The sequence below is a fragment of the Hyperolius riggenbachi genome, chromosome 2 (assembly GCF_040937935.1).
Source record: "Hyperolius riggenbachi isolate aHypRig1 chromosome 2, aHypRig1.pri, whole genome shotgun sequence".
NCBI lineage: Eukaryota > Metazoa > Chordata > Amphibia > Anura > Hyperoliidae > Hyperolius > Hyperolius riggenbachi.
The window spans coordinates 405663915-405686237 of NC_090647.1; positions in this window are offsets into that span (position 1 = coordinate 405663915).

Here is a 22323-nt window from a genome sequence, read left to right on the forward strand (position 1 = left end):
GTGAAATCTGTAAGGTACCTTCCTACTTTCTACGATTCACATCATAAGTAGTATTCTTCTTCCAAGCTCTATTGAGGCCAAAAAGCTTAAATTCTTCCAGGGTTTATAATAATGCAAAAAAAATAAAAAATCGCACAATACTAAGATTTCAAACTGCAAGGGCATACAATCAAAATATTGATATTAGACTGCCTCCTGCAGCTGTTCGATCCAGTCAACTTCTCTTAAAATGTTCCTCTACTTTGTTGTCTCAATGCTAATGCTTTCAGCTAGATTAGTCTAATAATCCAGCGTCCTCAAGCTAAGTAGCATTTAACTTTTCCAGTGAAATAAATCTGTCAGGTACCTTCCTCCTTTTTTGTGATTTACATCATAAGTGGTATTCTTCTTCCACGCTCCATTTAGGCCAAAAAGCTTGAATTCTTCCAGGGTTTATAATAGCGCAAAAAAAATCGTATGATACTCAGATTTCAAACTGCAAGGGCATACAATCAAAATATTGATATTAGACTGCCTCCTGCAGCTGTTTGATCCAGTGAACTTCTCTTAAAATGTTCCTCTTCTGTGTTGTCTCACTGCTAATGCTTTCAGCTAGATCAGTCGATTAATTCAGCGTCCTCTAGCTATGTAGCATTTAACTTTTCCAGTGAAATAAATCTGTCAGGTACCTTCCTCCTTTTTGTGTTTTACGTCATAAGTGGTATTCTTCTTCCACGCTCCATTCAGGCCAAAAACTTCAATTCTTCCAGGGTATATAATAGCGCAAAAAAATCGTATGATACTCAGATTTCAAACTGCAAGGGCATACAATCAAAATATTGATATTAGACTGCCTCCTGCAGCTGTTTGATCCAGTCAACTTCTCTTAAAATGTTCCTCTTCTGTGTTGTCTCACTGCTAATGCTTTCAGCTAGATTAGTCTAATAATCCAGCGTCCTCAAGCTATGTAGCATTCAATTTCTTTGGTAAAATACATTGGTCAAGTACCTTCCTTATTTTTAGGAAATGCTGCATAAGTGCTCTTTTTCTTCCACGCTTCATCAAGGCCAAAAAGCTGACATTCTTCAAGGTTGGATCTTACAGCAAAAAAATCGCACGGTACTCGGATTTCAAATTGCAAGGGCATACAATCAACATATTGACATTAATTAAAAGTGAAAAAGTAAGTTTACATGATAAATAGCTAAAACAGTGTCACCACTGCTGTAAAAAAGAATTGTAGCACAATCAAATTCTAAACCAGGTGTAAACTTACTCTTTCACTCTGTATGGCCTCCTCCTCCCCAATGCCATACCAGTCCTCTCCAGATAAGTCGTAATTTTTGGCACATTCATTATTCCACTTGGAAAGGATGACCAAAAATGTTACCACACTTATTAACATTTTAACAAAAACATCAATCTTAGTTGTTGTTTTTTTAACCGATAAAAACAGTTGGGAATTATAATTCTAAAAAAAATATTAAAGGAGAGTCTACTCACATGACCTAAGCTATTTCTTCACCTAAATGTCTGAGCAACTTCAATAACTGATCTCTTCCACCTTCTGTACCATGATTCATGTGACATAAAGCTGGTGTGTTTGTCATCTCAGAAGCGAATCCAAAGCTTTCATCCTTGGAGTCCCATCAAACTAAAAAAAAAGGGAAGAAAAATAATACAATACAATACAATAACATTTGTAAAGCGCTTTTCTCCCATAGGACTCAAAGCACAAAAATATGCATCCGTTCTTCTAATTGGTTGCCAAAGTTCAGAGATTTCCTCCTGCAGCTGTTCCATCTAGCCAACTTCTCCTTAAAATGTTTTTCTCCTGTGTTGTCTCACTACCAATGCTTTTAGCTAGATCAGTCTAATAATCCAGCGTCCTCAAGCTATGTGGCATTTAACTTCTCCAGTGAAATAAATCTGTTAGGTACCTTCTTTCTTTTTATGATTCATATCAGAAGTGGTATTCTTCTTCCATGCTTCATTGAGGCCAAAAAGCTGAAATTCATCCAGGGTTTATAATAACGCCAAACATCGCACGATACTTAGATTTTAAACTGCGAGGGCATACAATCAAAATATTGATATTAGACTACCTCCTGCAGCTGTTCAATCCAGTCAATGGGCTCAATTCTGGTAGCGTTTAGTAAATAATTACCTCATGGAATTGGGTTTACCTCATGAGGGAAATCAACTTTTGAATTCTGGTAGTTTAAGTAAAGTTTTACCTCATATAATTTCATGAGGTAATTCATGTGGTAATTTTCTACTATAAATGTGTGGTATTTAGTAGTGAAATACCTCACACTTGAATTCTGAAGTGAAATAAGGTGCATGTTTGCATGTCTTTTGCCTCACATAATTAGACCTACCTCTACCACATGATAAATGCAGTGTTGTGATAGAATTGTGATATCGGTCACATAACATGGAGCCTTTTCAGCTTGTTCTTTGTTCCGACCTCCCCCTCCCGACCCCCAGCCTCTTAGGGCCCGTTCTCACCTGAGCGGGAATCGCGCGATTCCCGCTCACGGCAAACTGCTAGCGGTTTAGCAAAAACCGCTACACAATGTAGCGAGTGACAGCGGTTTGCCGGCGACGAGCGTTCCGCGATTAGCGACCGTGAATAGCGTGCAAAGCACGCTAATCGCGATCACTCCAAAACCGCCGCAGTGTCCAGTGATTTTTCCACGCTAATCGCGGGAAAATCACTCCCGCAAAACGCCGGCGGTAATCGCCGGCGTTCTGCGATTACAAGTGTGAACGGGCCCTAAAAGTGCTCCGAAAAAACCCACAAAGTAAGTAGCGGTGTTATTCACAGAGATTAGGTCCGACCAGATACATTTTAGATAAAATAATCAAGTAGTTACATGCCTCATGATAATTCATCAAGTAGTCAAATGGCAGCAAATTTTCCGACAAAATGCAAATTGGCGGCAGATATCCCCACAAAATGCAATTAGATTGGCGGCAGATACCCCCACAAAATGCAGTCAGATTGGCGGCAGATATCCCCACAAAATGCAATTCGATTGGCGGCAGATATACCCACAAAGGCAATTAGATTGGCGGCAGATTTCCTCACAAATGCAACGAGATTGGCAGCAGATATCCCCACAAATGCGATGAGATTGGCAGCAGATTTTCCCACAAATGCGATGAGATTCGCAGATTTCCCCACAAATGCGACGAGATTGGCAGCCGATTTCCCCACAAATGCAACGAGATTGGCAGCAGATTTCCCCACAAATGCAAAGAGATTGGCAGCAGATTTCCCCACAAATGCAACGAGATTGGCAGCAGATTTCCCCACAAATGCGACAAGATTGGCAGCAGATTTTCCCACTAAAAGGATGAGATTGGCAGCAGATTTCCCCACAAATGCGATGAGATTGGCGGCAGATCACTGCCGGGCTGCCGTTCACAATACCGGGGTAAGCGGCTTAATGACGTCATCAAGCCACGTCCCCAGTACGGTAAACAGTAGCCCTGAGCTGAACAGTGGAGGGTGCGCGATCAACGCTGGAAAGCCATGACAGTGAGTAGTCTTGCGGATGCCCATCCCACAGCACATAAGGCAGGGGTCCCCAACCTTTTCCGCCCCGGGGACCACTTTCTGGCCAAATTTTTCTCCGGGGACCTGGGGGGGAGCGCCTGGGTGTTTTGCACGACCTAGTGCGCAGCGGGTTATGGAGGAGAGGGGGGCTGGGGTGTGGCGGCATAGCTAGCATAGTTGCCCCAGTATAGGGAGTTTAGTTGCCCCAGAATAGCTAGTATAGTGCCCCAGTATAGCTAGTATAGTCCCCAGTATATAGCTAGTGTGGTGCCCAGTATATAGCTAGTATAGTGCCCCAGAATATAGCTAGTATAGTGCCCCAGTATGTAGCTAGTATAGTGCCCCAGTATGTAGCTAGTATAGTGCCCCAGTATATAGCTAGTATAGTGCCCCAGTATAGCTAGTATAGTCCCCAGTATATAGCTAGTGTGGTGCCCAGTATATAGCTAGTATAGTGCCCCAGAATATAGCTAGTATAGTGCCCCAGTATATAGCTAGTATAGTGCCCCAGTATGTAGCTAGTATAGTGCCCCAGTATGTAGCTAGTATAGTGCCCCAGTATATAGCTAGTATAGTGCCCCAGTATATAGCTAGTATAGTGCCCCAGTATATAGCTAGTATAGTGCCCCAGTATGTAGCTAGTATAGTGCCCCGACCCCCCTCATCTGATCATCCGACTCGACCCCCCCCCCCCCGCGGCACCCGGAGGGACAATCCGTATGCATCCCCTAGCAGCGCTAAGAAGCATTGGTGCTACTACTCACCATTAAGGCACGCTCCTGCGTTCACGAGGCATCCTCCTTCTCCTCCTCCGTACTGCTCCGGCTGTTTACCGTACCCGGGACGCGGCTTGATGACATCATTAAGCCGCGTCCCCGGTATGGTAAACAGCTGGAGCTATACGGAGGAGGAAAAGGAGGATGCCCGGTCAACGCAGGAGCGTGCCTTAATGGTGAGTAGTAGCACCAATGCTTCTTAGCGCTGCAAGGGGATGCATACGGATTGTCCCTCCGGGAGTCCGGGTGCAGCGGGAGGGTGTCGGGAAGGGGGTCTGGAAGAGTATGACAGGCCGGGCTCAGGAGGGGGGTCGGGGTTGAATATGACAGGCTGGGATCGGGAGGGGGTTTGACGGAGCAAAATGACAGGCTGGGGTCTAGAGGGGGATCGGGGAGCAGTATAAGAGGCAACTGTCGGGAAAATACCTCATTGTTTACCGAGTGAAAAGCACTCGGTAAAGCATGTTTTCCCCCTGTGTCGCTAATTTACCGACTATAAGCAACAGGCAGGAAAATGTACAAGAATTCAAAAAAAATAAAAAAAATAACGAATGAGGTATTTTCCCGACTGATGCTTTTATCACCTCCCACAGCTACCAGAATTGAGCCCAATGTCTCTTAAAATGCTCCTCTTCTGTGTAGTGTCATTGCTAATCCATGTAACTAGGTCAGTCAATTAATCAAGCATCCTCAAGCTATGTAGCATTTAACTTTTCCAGTGAAATAAATATGTCAGGTACCTTCCTCCTTTTTATGATTTAAATCATAAGTGGTATTCTTCTTCCATGCTCCATTGAAGCCAAATAGCTTGAATTATTTAAGGGTTTATAATAGCGTAAAAATTAGTATGATACTCAGATCTCAAACTGCAAGGGCATACAATCAAAATATTGATATTAGACTGCCTCCTGCACAGGGGCGTAACTAGCAATCATTGGGCCCCCCTGCGATATTTTTGGATGGGGCCCCCCACCACCCGCATTATATATTCAATATGGACCTCCGTATTAGTATATCGGGAAGTGATTAACATGAGGTCATAGAGGTCAGGGTTAAGTGTAAGGGGAGACAGAGTGTGTGAGAGAGAATGAGTGAGAGAGTGACTCAGTGAGAGTGAGTGAGAATGAGTAAGAGAGAGAGTGTGAGTGAGAGTGAAAGAGTGAGTGAGTATGAGAGAGTGAATAAGTGAGAGAGTGAGTGAGAGAGAGAGAGTAAGTGAAAGTGAGTGAGTGGGCGAGAGTGAATAAGTGAGTGAGTGATTAACTGAGAGTGAGTAAGTCGGAGTGAGTGAGAGTGAGAATGAGTAAGAGAGAAAGTGTGAGAGTGAAAGAGCAAGTGAGAGTGAGAGAGTGAATAAGTGAAAGAGAGAGTGAGTGTAAGATTGAGTAAGTGAGAGAGAGTGAGTGAGTGACTGAGAGAGAGTAAGTCGGAGTGAGTGAGTGTGAATAAGTGAGAGTGAGTGAGTGAGTAAGTGAGAGAGAGTAAGTGAGCGTGAGAGAGAGTAAGTGAGAGTGAGTGAGTGACTGAGTGTGAGTGAGAGAGAGTAAGTGAGAGTGAGTAAGTCGGAGTGAGAGAGAGTAAGTGAGAGAGAGTAAGTGAGAGAGAGTAAGTGAGAGAGTGTGAGAGAGAGTAAGTGAGAGAGAGTAAGTGAGAGTGAGTGAGTGAGAGTGAGTGACTGAGAGTGAGTGAGAGCAAGTGAGAGAGAGTGAGTAAGTCGGAGTGAGTGAGAGTAAGTGAGAGTGAGTGAGTGAGAATGAGTAAGAGAGAGAGTGTGAGTGAGAGTGAAAGAGCAAGTGAGAGTGAGAGAGTGAATACGTGAAAGAGAGAGTGAGTGTAAGAGTGAGTAAGTGAGAGTGAGTAAGTGAAAGTGAGTGAGAGTGAGTGAGTGAGTGAGTGAGTGAGTGAGTGAGTGAGTGAGTGACTAAGAGAGAGAGAGTAAGTCGGAGTGAGTGAGTGTGAATAAGTGAGAGTGAGTGAGTAAGTGAGAGTGAGTGAGTAAGTGAGAGAGAGTGAGTGAGAGAGTGAGTGACTAAGAGTGAGTGAGAGAGAGTAAGTGAGAGTGAGTGAGTAAGTAAGTGAGAGTGAATGAGTAAGAGAGAGAGAGTGCGAGTCAGTGAGAGAGTGTAAGTGGGAGAAAGTATTAGTGAGAGAGTGTAAGTGGGAGAAAGTGTTAGTGAGTGTGTGCGTGAAAGAGAGTGTGAGTGAGAGTGTAAGTGGGAGAGTGTGAGTGAGTGTGAGTGTAAGTGGGAGAGTGTGTGTATGAGTGGGAGTGTGAGTGAGTGAGAGTAAGTGTGTGTGTGCGTGAGTGAGAGAGTGTGAGTGAGAGTGTAAGTGAGAGAGTGAAAGTGTAAGTGGGACAGAGTGTTAGTGGGTGAGTGTGTGAGTGAGAATGTAAGTGGGAGAGAGTGTTAGTGGGTGAGTGAGAGTGTACGTGGGAGAGTGTGAGTGAGGGTGTGAGTGAGTGTGTTAGTGAGTGAGAGTGTGAGTGAGCGAATGTGTAAGTGGAAGAGAGTGTGAGTGAGTGAGAGTGTAAGTAGGAGAGTGTTAGTGAGTGTGCTTTTCACTGCTACTACATTACAATGACAGTGAAATGCAGGGCACAGCAGGGATGAAGCATACCTTTGCACATGATCTCATCCCTCTGCTGAGCCTGCACGGACTGTGTTCTTCCCTGTGTCACCCGACACCACAGTGCAGGAGAGATAGGCATCTTCTCAGCAGAAGTCCACTCTGTCACTGAACGGAACGCTGCTCTGACGGGCCCAGCAAGCACACAGCCAGCATCAGAGGGCAGAGGAACAGAAGAAGCGACCAGCTCCACTGCATGCTACTGGCAGGATGTAACTTCCTGTGAGGGAAGGGAAGTAGCGAGTGGCTCTGTGATGCTGACCGGGAACTGCTGCAATATGTGTATCTGGCACTCTCTGCCAGGGACACTGACTGAGTGTTCCATCTAAGTTGCAGCAGCAGGAGGTTTCTTCTTTACTGCCCCTGCGTGCCTCCTGCACTCTCTGCACTGCCTGCTCTCCACTGCAAAGGATCGTCTTGGGCAGGCAGCCAGCGTGTGCGGGCCCCTGTAAGTCTCAGGGCCCACCTGCAGTTGAGGGGCCTGCAGGGGCTATTGTTACGCCCCTGCTCCTGCAGCTGTTCGATCCAGTCAATTTCTCTTAATATTTTCCTCTTCTGTGTTGTCTCACTGCTAATGCTTTCAGCTAGATCATTTGATTAATCCAGCATCCTCAAGCTATGTAGCATTTAACTTCTCCAGTGAAATAGATCTGTCAGGTACCTTCCTCCTTTCTATGATTTACATCATAAGTGGTATTCTTCTTCCACGCTATAGTTAGGCCAAAATGCTGAAATTCTTCCAGGGTTTATAATAGCGCAAAAAATTGCATGATACTCAGATTTCAAACTGCAAGGCCATACAATCAAAATATTGATATTAGACTGCCTCCTGCAGCTGTTCGGTCCAGTCAACTTCTGTTAAAATGTTCCTCTTCTGTGTTGTCTCACTCCTAATGCTTTTAGCTAGATTAGTCTAATAATCCAGCGTCCTCAAGCTATGTAGCATTCAATTTCTCCGGTAAAATACATCGGTCAAGCACCTTCCTTATTTTTAGGAAATGCTGCATAAGTGCTCTTTTTCTTACACGCTTCATCAAGGCCAAAAAGCTGAAATTCTTCAAGGTTGGATTTTACCACAAAAATAAAATAAAAATCGCACGATACTCAGATTTTAAATTGCAAGGGCATACAATCAACATATTGACATTGATTAAAAGTGAAAAAGTAAGTTTACACGATAAATAGCAAAAACAGTGTCACCACTGCTGTAAAAAACAATAGTAGCACATTCAAATTGTAAACTTACTCTTTCACTTTGTATGGCCTCCTCCCCCCTAATTCCATACCAGTCCCCTCCAGATAAGTAGTAATTTTTGGCACATTTATTATTCCACTTGGAATGGATGACCAAAAATGTTACCACATTTATTAACATTTTAACAAAAACCTCAATCTTAGTATTTTTTTAAACCGATAAAAACAGTTGGGCATTATGATTCTAAAAAAAATATTGAAGGAGAGTCTACTCACATGACCTAGGCTATTTCTTGACCTAAATGCCTGAGCAACTTCAATAACTGACCTCTTCCACCTTCTGTACCATGATTAATGCGACATAAAGCTGGTGTGTTTGTCATCTCAGAAACAAATCCAAAGCTTTCATTCTTGGAGTCCCATCAAACGCCAAAATATCACTTTAACCACACTGCGACCGCCTAACGCAGAATTGCAGGTGGCAGAGTGGCTTCCTCATTCCTTGCTCACGCCAGGTGGCATGATCTTGCCAGAATTGAGATTTGCAGGGAATGAGCGCTCGCTCGAGCACGCGTTCCCTGCTGTAAACAAAGCAGAGCTTCTTCATCAGCCTGTCAGTCACAATCGGAGCTGGTAAGCTGATTTAAAGACATAAACAGCTAATAAATATGTGTACAGTGCTGCAATCTAGTGCATCACTGTACAGAGGACAGCCCTGTCACTTAACTGTCCCCCCTAATGGCTGTAAAGATTGCAACAGCAATCAGAGACCACCCAAAGAAAGCTCTATTAGTGGGTAGAAAAGGAGGTAAAATTAATTTGGGTGCTAAGTTAAATGACTGAGCAATAAACCGTTAAAGTTGTAAAGTGTGGAAATGTAAACAATGGCCTGGTCACTGGGGGGTATAAACATGTGTTCCTCAGGTGCTTAAAGGACCACTATCATGAACATTGTAAAATTTTAAATACGTGTAAACACATACAGATAGGAAGTACATTTCTTCCAGAGTAAAATGAGCCCTTAATTACATTTCTACTATGTTGCTGTCACTTACAGTGGGTAGGAGAAATCTGGCAGAACCGACAGGTTTTGGACTAGCCCATCTCCTAGTGGTGGGTTGTTTAAAGCACTCAGGGAATAAGAGTTGCTCCGTCTAGCTGCTTAAAAAGTGTGCAGCGAGCAGGGAGGCCAGAATCTTTATATAAATTATTTTTAAGGAGTGTCTTTAAAAGTTATAAAGGCCATGCTGAGAATCCCCCATGAAGAGATGGACTAGACCAAAACCTTTTGGTTCCGTCAAATTGTTACTACCTACTGTAAGTGACAGCAAGATGGGAGAAAAGTAATTTAGGGCTCATTTTCATCAGGGTAAAACGCACTTCTTATTTGTAAGTGTTCACATGTATTTTACATTTTTTAATTCTCTGCTATAGTGGTCCTTTAAGAACTACAAAGAAATCATTTTTAAAATCCTTAAGTTAAAGTAAAACCTGCTTCCTGGAGGTCTTATTTAGTTTTGTGGCCTGAGTGATGTACCTCAGGACAGGAAGAAAAAAAAACACACTAAAATTGATGACTTGGGCCACAGAACTGATCACGCATTTTTTTTTAAGTAAGAGTCTTTTGGTTAATCCAGTTGGCAAAAAGTAAACATTTTGCCAACAGGATTGTAAGCCCGCCCACCAGCGACAAAGTAGACTCTCTTTGGGCGGGGCCTACACTACACTATGCTGGCCTACTCTTATTGGTGCTAGTCACCCTGAAAGCTAAATTGATGACTTGGGCCACAGAACTGATCACACATTTTTTTTTTTTTTAAGTAAGAGTCTTTTGGTTAGGGTTAAATAGCTAAACACGATAAATAGCTAAAACAGTGTCACCACTGCTGTAAAAAAAAATTGTAGCACATTCAAATTCTAAACCAGGTGTACACTTACTCTTTCACTTTGGATGGCCTCCTCCTCCCCAATGCCATACCAGTCCTCTCCAGATAAGTAGTAATTTTTGGCACATACATTATTCCACTTGGAATGGATGACCAAAAATGCTACCAGATTTATTAACATTTTAACGAAAAACTCAATCTTAGTATTTTTTTTTAAACTTATAAAAACAGTTGGGCATTATAATTTTAAAAAAAATATTGAAGGAGAGTCTACTCACGTGACCTAGGCTATTTCTTGACCTAAATGCCTGAGCAACTTCAATAAGTGATCTCATCCACCTTCTGTACCATGATTAATGCAACATTAAGCTGGTGTGTTTGTCATCTCAGAAGCGAATCCAAAGCTTTCATTCTTGAAGTCCCATCAAACTCCAAAAAGTGGGAAGAAAAAAATGCATTGGTTCTTCTAATTGGTTGCCAAAGTTCAGAGACTTCCTCCTACAGCTGTTCCATCTAGTCAACCTCTCCTTAAAATGTTCTTCTCCTGTGTTGTCTCACTGTCAATGCTTTCAGCTAGATCAGTCGATTAATCCAGCATCCTCAACCTATGTAGCATTTAACTTCTCCAGTGAAATCTGTAAGGTACCTTCCTACTTTCTACGATTCACATCATAAGTAGTATTCTTCTTCCAAGCTCTATTGAGGCCAAAAAGCTTAAATTCTTCCAGGGTTTATAATAATGCAAAAAAAAAAAAAAATCCCACAATACTCAGATTTCAAACTGCAAGGTCATACAATCAAAATATTGATATTAGACTGCCTCCTGCAGCTGTTCGATCCAGTCAACTTCTCTTAAAATGTTCCTCTTCTGTGTTGTCTCACTGCTAATGCTTTCAGCTAGATTAGTGTAATAATCCAGCGTCCTCAAGCTATGTAGCATTTAACTTTTCCAGTGAAATAAATCTGTCAGGTACCTTCCTCCTTTTTTGTGATTTACATCATAAGTGGTATTCTTCCTCCACGCTCCATTTAGGCCAAAACGCTTGAATTCTTCCAGGGTTTATAATAGCGCAAAAAAAATCGTATGATACTCAGATTTCAAACTGCAAGGGCATACAATCAAAATATTGATATTAGACTGCCTCCTGCAGCTGTTTGATCCAGTGAACTTCTCTTAAAATGTTCCTCTTCTGTGTTGTCTCACTGCTAATGCTTTCAGCTAGATTAGTCTAATAATCCAGCGTCCTCAAGCTATGTAGCATTCAATTTCTTCGGTAAAATACATTGGTCAAGTACCTTCCTTATTTTTAGGAAATGCTGCATAAGTGCTCTTTTTCTTCCACGCTTCATCAAGGCCAAAAAGCTGAAATTCTTCAAGGTTGGATTTTACAGCAAAAAAATCGCACGGTACTCGGATTTCAAATTGCAAGGGCATACAATCAACATATTGACATTAATTAAAAGTGAAAAAGTAAGTTTACACGATAAATAGCAAAAACAATGTCACCACTGCTGTAAAAAAGAATTGTAGCACAATCAAATTCTAAACCAGGTGTAAACTTACTCTTTCACTCTGTATGGCCTCCTTCTCCCCAATGCCATACCAGTCCTCTCCAGATAAGTAGTAATTTTTGGCACATTCATTATTCCACTTGGAATGGATGACCCAAAATGTTACCACATTTATTAACATTTTAACAAAAACATCAATCTTAGTTGTTTTTTTTTTAACCGATAAAAACAGTTGGGAATTATAATTCTAAAAAAATATTAAAGGAGAGTCTACTCACATGACCTAGGCTATTTCTTCACCTCAATGTCTGAGCAACTTCAATAACTGATCTCTTCCACCTTCTGTACCATGATTCATGTGACATAAAGCTGGTGTGTTTGTCATCTCAGAAGCGAATCCAAAGCTTTCATCCTTGGAGTCCCATCAAACTCAAAAAAAAGGGAAGAAAAATAATACAATACAATACAATAACATTTGTAAAGCGCTCTTCTCCCATAGGACTCAAAGCACAAAAATATGCATCCGTTTTCTAATTGGTTGCCAAAGTTCAGAGATTTCCTCCTGCAGCTGTTCCATCTAGCCAACTTCTCCTTAAAATGTTTTTCTTCTGTGTTGTCTCACTACCAATGCTTTTAGCTAGATCAGTCTAATAATCCAGCGTCCTCAAGCTATGTGGCATTTAACTTCTCCAGTGAAATAAATCTGTTAGGTACCTTCTTTCTTTTTATGATTCATATCAGAGGTGGTATTCTTCTTCCATGCTCCATTGAGGCCAAAAAGCTGAAATTCATCCAGGGTTTATAATAACGCCAAACATCGCACGATACTTAGATTTCAAACTGCAAGGGCATACAATCAAAATATTGATATTAGACTACCTCCTGCAGCTGTTCAATCCAGTCAATGTCTCTTAAAATGCTCCTCTTCTGTGTAGTGTCATTGCTAATCCATGTAACTAGATCAGTCAATTAACCCCCTTGGCGGTATGAAAAATACCGCCAGGGGCAGCGCAGCAGTTTTTTTTTAAATTTTTTTTTTAAATTATGTAGCGAGCCCAGGGCCTCCGGCGATAGGCGATCAGGAAATCCCGTTCAAAGAACGGGATTTCCTGGAGGGCTTCCCCCGTCGCCATGGCGACGGGGCGGGATGACGTCACCGACGTCACCGACGTCAGCAACGTCGGGACGTCATTGGGAGACCCGATCCACCCCTTGGCGCTGCCTGGCACTGATTGGCCACGCAGCGCAGGGGTCTGGGGGGGGCCCGCGCGCCGCACCGGATAGCGGCGATCAGGCGCGCGGCGGCGGCGATCGGGGTGCAGGCGCAGCTAGCAAAGTGCTAGCTGCGTCCAGCAAAAAAAAAATTATTTAAATCGACCCAGCAGGGCCTGAACGGCACCCTCCGGCGGCTTACCCCGTGTCACACACGGGGTTACCGCTAAGGAGGTTAATCAAGCATCCTCAAGCTATGTAGCATTTAACTTTTCCAGTGAAATAAATATGTCAGGTACCTTCCTCCTTTTTATGATTTAAATCATAAGTGGTATTTTTCTTCCATGCTCCATTGAAGCCAAATAGCTTGAATTATTTAAGGGTTTATAATAGCGTAAAAATTAGTATGATACTCAGATCTCAAACTGCAAGGGCATACAATCAAAATATTGATATTAGACTGCCTCCTGCAGCTGTTCAATCCAGTCAATTTCTCTTAAAATTTCCCTCTTCTGTGTTGTCTCACTGCTAATGCTTTCAGATAGATCATTTGATTAATCCAGCATCCTCAAGCTATGTAGCATTTAACTTCTCCAGTGAAATAGATCTGTCAGGTACCTTCCTCCTTTTTATGATTTACATCATAAGTGGTATTCTTCTTCCATGCTATAGTTAGGCCAAAATGCTGAAATTCTTCCAGGGTTTATAATGGCACAAAAAATTGCATGATACTCAGATTTCAAACTGCAAGGGCATACAATCAAAATATTGATATTAGACTGCCCCCTGCAGCTGTTCGGTCCAGTCAACTTCTGTTAAAATGTTCCTCCTTTGTGTTGTCTCACTCCTAATGCTTTTTGCTAGATTAGTCTAATAGTCCTGCGTCCTCAAGCTATGTAGCATTCAATTTCTCCGGTAAAATACATCGGTCAAGCACCTTCCTTATTTTTAGGAAATGCTGCATAAGTGCTGTTTTTCTTCCACGCTTCATCAAGGCCAAAAAGCTGAAATTCTTCAAGGTTGGATTTTACCGCAGAAATAAAATAAAAATCGCACGATACTCGGATTTTAAATTGAAAGGGCATACAATCAACATATTGACATTAATTAAAAGTGAAAAAGTAAGTTTACACGATAAATAGCAAAAACAGTGTCACCACTGCTGTAAAAAACAATAGTAGCACATTCAAATTGTAAACCAGATGTAAACTTACTCTTTCACTTTGTATGGCCTCCTCCCCCCCAATTCCATACCAGTCCCCTCCAAATAAGTAGTAATTTTTGGCACATTTATTATTCCACTTGGAATGGATGACCAAAAATGTTACCACATTTATTAACATTTTAACAAGAACCTCAATCTTAGTATTTTTTTTAAACCGATAAAAACAGTTGGGCATTATGATTCTAAAAAAAATATTGAAGGAGAGTCTACTCACATGACCTAGGCTATTTCTTGACCTAAATGCCTGAGCAACTTCAATAACTGACCTCTTCCACCTTCTGTACCATGATTAATGCAACATAAAGCTGGTGTGTTTGTCATGTCAGAAACAAATCCAAAGCTTTCATTCTTGGAGTCCCATCAAACGCCAAAATATCACTTTAACCACTCTGCGACCGCCTAACGCAGGATTGCAGGTGGCAGAGTGGCTTCCTCATTCCTTGCTCACGCCAGGTGGCATGATCTTGCCAGAATTGAGATTTGCAGGGAATGAGCGCTCACTCGAGCACGTGTTCCCTGCTGTAAACAAAGCAGAGCTTCTTCATCAGCCTGTCAGTCACAATCGGAGCTGGTAAGCTGATTTAAAGACATAAACAGCTAATAAATATGTGTACAGTGCTGCAATCTAGTGCATCACTGTACAGAGGACAGCCCTGTCACTTAACTGTCCCCCCTAATGGCTGTAAAGATCGCAACAGCAATCAGAGACCACCCAAAGAAAGCTCTATTAGTGGGTAGAAAAGGAGGTAAAATTAATTTGGGTGCTAAGTTGTATGACTGAGCAATAAACCGTTAAAGTTGTAAAGTGTGGAAATGTAAACAATGGCCTGGTCACTGGGGGGTATAAACATGTGTTCCTCAGGTGCTTAAAGGACCACCATCGTGAACAATGTAAAATTTAAAATACGTGTAAACACATACAGATAGGAAGTACATTTCTTCCAGAGTAAAATGAGCCCATAATTACATTTCTCCTATGTTGCTGTCACTTACAGTGGGTAGGAGAAATCTGGCAGAACCGACAGGATTTGGACTAGCCCATCTCCTAGTGGTGGGTTGTTAAAAGCACTCAGGGAATGGCAGTTGCTCCGTCTAACTGCTTAAAAGGTGTGCAGTGAGCAGGGAGGCCAGAATCTTTATATAAATTATTTTTAAGGAGTGTCTTTAAAAGTTATAAAGGCCATGCTGAGAATCCCCCATGAAGAGATGGACTAGACCAAAACCTTTTGGTTCCTTCAAATTGTTACTACCTACTGTAAGTGACAGCAAGATGGGAGAAAAGTAATTTAGGGCTCATTTTCATCGGGGTAAAACGCACTTCTTATTTGTAAGTGTTCACATGTATTTTACATTTTTAAATTATCTGCAATAGTGGTCCTTTAAGAACCACAAAGAAATAATTTTTAAAATCCTTTAGTTAAAGTAAAACCTGCTTCCTGGAGGTCTTCTTTAGTTTTGTGGCCTGAGTGATGTACCTCGGGACAGGAAGAAAAAAAAAACACACTAAAATTGATGACTTGGGCCACAGAACTGATCACGTATTTTTTTTTTTAAGTAAGAGTCTTTTGGTTAATGCAGTTGGCAAAAATTAAACATTTTGCCAACAGGATTGTAAGCCCGCCCACCAGCGACAAGGTAGACTCTCTTCGGGCGGGGCCTACACTACACTATGCTGGCCTACTCTTATTGGTGCTAGTCACCCTGAAAGCTAAATTGATGACTTGGGCCACAGAACTGATCACGCATTTTTTTTAAGTAAGAGTCTTTTGGTTAGGGTTAAATAGCTAAACACGATAAATAGCTAAAACAGTGTCACCACTGCTGTAAAAAAAATTTAAGCACATTCAAATTCTAAACCAGGTGTACACTTACTCTTTCACTTTGTATGGCCTCCTCCTCCCCAATGCCATACCAGTCCTCTCCAGATAAGTAGTAATTTTTGGCACATTCATTATTCCACTTGGAATGGATGACCAAAAATGTTACCAGATTTATTAACATTTTAACGAAAACCTCAATCTTAGTATTTTTTTTTTAACTTATAAAAACAGTTGGGCATTATAATTCTAAAAAAAAATTGAAGGAGAGTCTACTCACGTGACCTAGGCTATTTCTTGACCTAAATGCCTGAGCAACTTCAATAAGTGATCTCTCCCACCTTCTGTACCATGATTAATGCAACATTAAGCTGGTGTGTTTGTCATCTCAGAAGCGAATCCAAAGCTTTCATTCTTGAAGTCCCATCAAACTCCAAAAACAGGGAAGAAAAAAATGCATTGGTTCTTCTAATTGGTTGCCAAAGTTCAGAGACTTCCTCCTACAGCTGTTCCATCTAGTCAACCTCTCCTTAAAACGTTCTTCTCCTGTGTTGTCTCACTGCCAATGCTTTCAGCTAGATCAGTCGATTAATCCAGCATCCTCAACCTATGTAGCATTTAACTTCTCCAGTGAAATCTGTAAGGTACCTTCCTACTTTCTACGATTCACATCATACGTAGTATTCTTCTTCCAAGCTCTATTGAGGCCAAAAAGCCTAAATTCTTTCAGGGTTTATAATAATGCAAAAAAAATAAAAAAATCGCACAATACTCAGATTTCAAACTGCAAGGGCATACAATCAAAATATTGATATTAGACTGCCTCCTGCAGCTGTTTGATCCAGTGAACTTCTCTTAAAATGTTCCTCTTCTGTGTTGTCTCACTGCTAATGCTTTCAGCTAGATCAGTCGATTAATTCAGTGTCCTCTAGCTATGTAGCATTTAACTTTTCCAGTGAAATAAATCTGTCAGGTACCTTCCTCCTTTTTGTGTTTTACGTCATAAGTGGTATTCTTCTTCCACGCTCCATTCAGGCCAAAAAGCTTGAATTCTTCCAGGGTATATAATAGTGCAAAAAAACCGTATGATACTCAGATTTCAAACTGCAAGGGCATACAATCAAAATATTGATATTAGACTGCCTCCTGCAGCTGTTTGATCCAGTCAACTTTTCTTAAAATGTTCCTCTTCTGTGTTGTCTCACTGCTAATGCTTTCAGCTAGATTAGTCTAATAATCCAGCGTCCTCAAGCTATGTAGCATTCAATTTCTTCGGTAAAATACATTGGTCAAGTACCTTTCTTATTTTTAGGAAATGCTGCATAAGTGCTCTTTTTCTTCCACGCTTCATCAAGGCCAAAAAGCTGAAATTCTTCAAGGTTGGATTTTACAGCAAAAAAATCGCACGGTACTCGGATTTCAAATTGCAAGGGCATACAATCAACATATTGACATTAATTAAAAGTGAAAAAGTAAGTTTACATGATAAATAGCTAAAACAGTGTCACCACTGCTGTAAAAAAATTGTAGCACAATCAAATTCTAAACCAGGTGTAAACTTACTCTTTCACTCTGTATGGCCTCCTCCTCCCCAATGCCATACCAGTCCTCTCCAGAAAAGTAGTAATTTTTGGCACATTCATTATTCCACTTGGAATGGATGACCAAAAATGTTACCACATTTATTAACATTTTAACAAAAACATCAATCTTAGTTGTTTTTTTTTTAACCGATAAAAACAGTTGGGAATTATAATTCTAAAAAAATATTAAAGGAGAGTCTACTCACATGACCTAGGCTATTTCTTCACCTAAATGTCTGAGCAACTTCAATAACTGATCTCTTCCACCTTCTGTACCATGATTCATGTGACATAAAGCTGGCGTGTTTGTCATCTCAGAAGCGAATCCAAAGCTTTCATCCTTGGAGTCCCATCAAACTCAAAAAAGAGGGAAGAAAAATAATACAATACAATACAATAACATTTGTAAAGCGCTTTTCTCCCATAGGACTCAAAGCACAAAAATATGCATCCGTTCTTCTAATTGGTTGCCAAAGTTCAGAGATTTCCTCCTGCAGCTGTTCCATCTAGCCAACTTCTCCTTAAAATGTTTTTCTCCTGTGTTGTCTCACTACCAATGCTTTTAGCTAGATCAGTCTAATAATCCAGCGTCCTCAAGCTATGTGGCATTTAACTTCTCCAGTGAAATAAATCTGTTAGGTACCTTCTTTCTTTTTATGATTCATATCAGAGGTGGTATTCTTCTTCCATGCTCCATTGAGGCCAAAAAGCTGAAATTCATCCAGGGTTTATAATAACGCCAAACATCGCACGATACTTAGATTTCAAACTGCAAGGGCATACAATCAAAATATTGATATTAGACTACCTCCTGCAGCTGTTCAATCCAGTCAATGTCTCTTAAAATGCTCCTCTTCTGTGTAGTGTCATTGCTAATCCATGTAACTAGATCAGTCAATTAATCAAGCATCCTCAAGCTATGTAGCATTTAACTTTTCCAGTGAAATAAATATGTCAGGTACCTTCCTCCTTTTTATGATTTAAATCATAAGTGGTATTTTTCTTCCATGCTCCATTTAAGCCAAATAGCTTCAATTATTTAAGGGTTAAGCTCAAAAACCTCACAAACATTTAAATCCCATTCACATTTGCTTACTCTCTCCCTCCTACTCTTACTTGCAGCTGGTGATATATCACCCAATCCTGGGCCACAGCCTGCTGCCAGACAAGCATCCCCTGCTGACCTGCTCCATACACTTCACAGCCCTCTGTCCACAAATAACCTCAACACCCATCCTCGCTCCAACCTTATTTCCATCCATCCCACCCACAAACACATACTCCCCCTACCCTGCGGTCTCTGGAATGCCAGATCCGTCCGCAACAAACTTACAGCAGTCCACGACCTCTTCCTTTCCAAATCCCTCACCATCCTCGCACTCACTGAGACATGGCTCACCCCCTCTGACTCTGCCGCAGAGGCTGCCCTCTTCTATGGGGGTCTTCACCTTAGTCACACCCCCAGACCAGACAACAGGACCGGGGGAGGGGTGGGTCTGCTCCTCTCCCCATCCTGCACCTTCCGTGTCCTCACACCACCTACCTCTCTACAATTCACATCCTTTGAGGCCCACACCATTCGCCTCTACCACCCCCTTCCTGCCATTGTTGCGGTCTTATACCGCTCTCCGGGCTCCACCCCACAATTTCTCGATGACCTTGCCTCCTGGTTCCCTCACATCCTCTCTTCTGACCTCCCCACCATCATCCTTGGGGATTTCAATATTCCCATCGATGAAGCCCAGAGCTCTGCTGTGACCCGGCTACTCACCATTGCCAACTCACTTGGACTTGTACAACACGCCAACACCCCCACTCACACTGCAGGTCACACTCTCGACCTTTTATTCACCAAATCCACCACCATTGCAGACCTTGACATCGCACCCTTTCCACCCTCAGACCATCACCTTCTCACCTTCAACCTCCTCACGGAAGGCACCTCCAAATTAGCCACCCACCCACCTGGTCGATGGCAGCGAGACCTACGCAAGCTCAACCCTAGTGTCCTTGCTGACCCCCTCCATGCCCTCTCCTCCACTCTCCCCACCCTAACCTGTCCTAATCTTGCTGCAGCTCAGTATCGCCAAACTCTCTCATCAGCCCTAGAGAAAGCTGCTCCACCAATATTTCGCCACAACCGACCCCCTAACCCCCAGCCCTGGCGCACTACCCATATTCGCATCCTCCAGAGGAAAACACGCGGCACTGAACGGAAATGGAGAAAAACTAGACTTAACCAGGATTTCATACAGTACAAGACCAACCTGCTGCAGTTCCACACTGCCCTTGCTCATGCGAAGCAGGAATACTTTACCAAGCTCATCGGAGCACAAGCTTCCAACCCCCGGCGTCTTTTTGCCACCTTCAACTCCCTGCTTAAACCCACCCCCCCACCCTCCGTTTCCTCCCTCTCTGCCACAGATTTAGCCACCCACTTCACCAACAAAATTGTCTCCATCCGCCAGGAAATATCCAATCTCCAATCTTCACCTCCCACCCCCTCCCAACCAGCTCCTCCTCCACCCTATCCTCCCCTCACATCCTTCACTCCTACTACCACCGAGGAAGTCAACCACCTACTGCAGACTTCCCATACCACTACTTCCCCCTTGACCCCATCCCTTCTGACTTACTCCAGCCTCACTTCACGGAATTGGCCCCAGTCCTCACTACCCTGTTCAACCTCTCCCTATCCTCAGGCACCTTCCCCACAGACTTCAAGCAGGCCACTGTACTACCCCTGCTCAAGAAACCCTCACTCGACCCCTCGCTACCCTCCAACTACCGTCCTATCTCCCTCCTCCCCTTTGCCTCAAAACTCCTTGAGCGTCTGGTTCACAAACGCCTGACCCAGTACCTCAATGCCAACTCACTGCTAGACCCACTCCAATTTGGATTTCGGCCTGCCCACTCAACCGAAACTGCTCTCACCAAAGTGGTCAACGACCTTGCCTTAGCTAAAGCTGAAGGTAAATACTCCATTCTCCTCCTCCTTGACCTGTCAGCAGCTTTTGACACAGTAGATCATCCCCTACTCCTCCAGTCCCTCCAGTCCTTGGGCATTCACGATCTCGCCCTGTCCTGGCTTTCATCCTACCTCTCCAACCGCTCCTTCACGACCACCTTCAATGAGTCCTCGTCCACCCCCAACCACCTCTCGGTGGGAGTCCCCCAAGGTTCGGTCCTTGGCCCCCTACTGTTCACCCTATACACATCCTCCATTGGCAAGGTTATCTCCTCCATGGATTTTAACTATCATCTGTATGCAGATGACACCCAGATCTACCTCCACAACCCTGACATATCCACCACTACCATTGACAAGGTCTCCTCCTGCCTATCCGCCATCTCCTCCTGGATGTCTGCTAGGTTCCTGAAACTAAATGTAGACAAAACGGAATTTATGATCTTCCCACCCCGGCCATCCACGAACCTCCCAGATGTGCATGTCACTGTTAACCACACTACCATTCGCCCTACCTCTCAAGCCCGCTGTTTGGGTGTCACCCTGGACTCCGCACTCTCCTTCACTTCCCACATCCAAAACCTCACAAAGTCCTGCAACTTCCACCTTCGTAACATCTGTAAGATTCGCCCTTTCCTGACCTCTGCCACCACCAAACTCCTCATCCATGCCCTCATAATTTCTCGCCTTGACTACTGCAATGCCCTGCTGTCTGGTCTCCCTATGACCCGAACAGCCCCACTGCAGTCCATCATGAATGCGGCAGCCAGAATTATCCACTGCTCCCATCGCTCCACCACGGCAGATCCCCTCCTAGAATCCCTCCACTGGCTTCCTATCCAGTCCAGAATCAGATTCAAGATACTGTGTCTGACCTACAAATCTGTCCACAAAACCTGTCCAACCTACATTTCCGATCTTACTCAGAGGTACACACCTAGCCGCTCACTCCGCTCTTCCAATGAACTTCGCCTAACCGCCCCCCGCATCACCCAGTCCCATGCACGCCTCCAGGACTTCTCAAGAGCTGCTCCAACACTATGGAACTCCCTACCTCCACCCATTAGGGCAGCCCCCTCCTTCAACATCTTCAAGAAAGCCCTCAAAACTCACCTTTTCACTCTGGCCTACTACCCCTCACAAGTGCTCTAAACCTACAGCTGAACTCTGGACCCCTACCATTCGTGTCCTTACCTCTCCCTCTAGATTGTAAGCCTTTGGGCAGGGTCCTCCTCCTTTTGTGTCCTACCTGATCTGGCACCTCCATTACTGTGAACCCATGCTATGCATCTGAGTGAACATAACTTGCCTAATCTCCATGCTTCATCCAGTGACTGACTAAGCATTACCTTGTACTAATACTGTGCTGTGTGATCTGGTTTTCTTGTATTCCTGTATTGTCATATTGCTGTATGTCACCCCTAAATATTGTCTGTAACCTAAATTAATGTTCAGCGCTGCGTAATATGTTGGCGCTTTATAAATACAATAAATAAATAAATAAATAAATAAGGATTTATAAAAGCGTAAAAATTAGTATGATACTCAGATCTCAAACTGCAAGGGCATACAATCAAAATATTGATATTAGACTGCCTCCTGCAGCTGTTTGATCCAGTCAATTTCTCTTAAAATTTTCCTCTTCTGTGTTGTCTCACTGCTAATGCTCTCAGCTAGATCATTTGATTAATCCAGCATCCTCAAGCTATGTAGCATTTAACTTCTCCAGTGAAATAGATCTGTCAGGTACCTTCCTCCTTTTTATGATTTAAATCATAAGTGGTATTCTTCTTCCACGCTATAGTTAGGCCAAAATGCTGAAATTCTTCCAGGGTTTCTAATAGCGCAAAAAATTGCATGATACTCAGATTTCAAACTGCAAGGGCATACAATCAAAATATTGATATTAGACTGCCTCCTGCAGCTGTTCGGTCCAGTCAACTTCTGTTAAAATGTTCCTCCTTTGTGTTGTCTCACT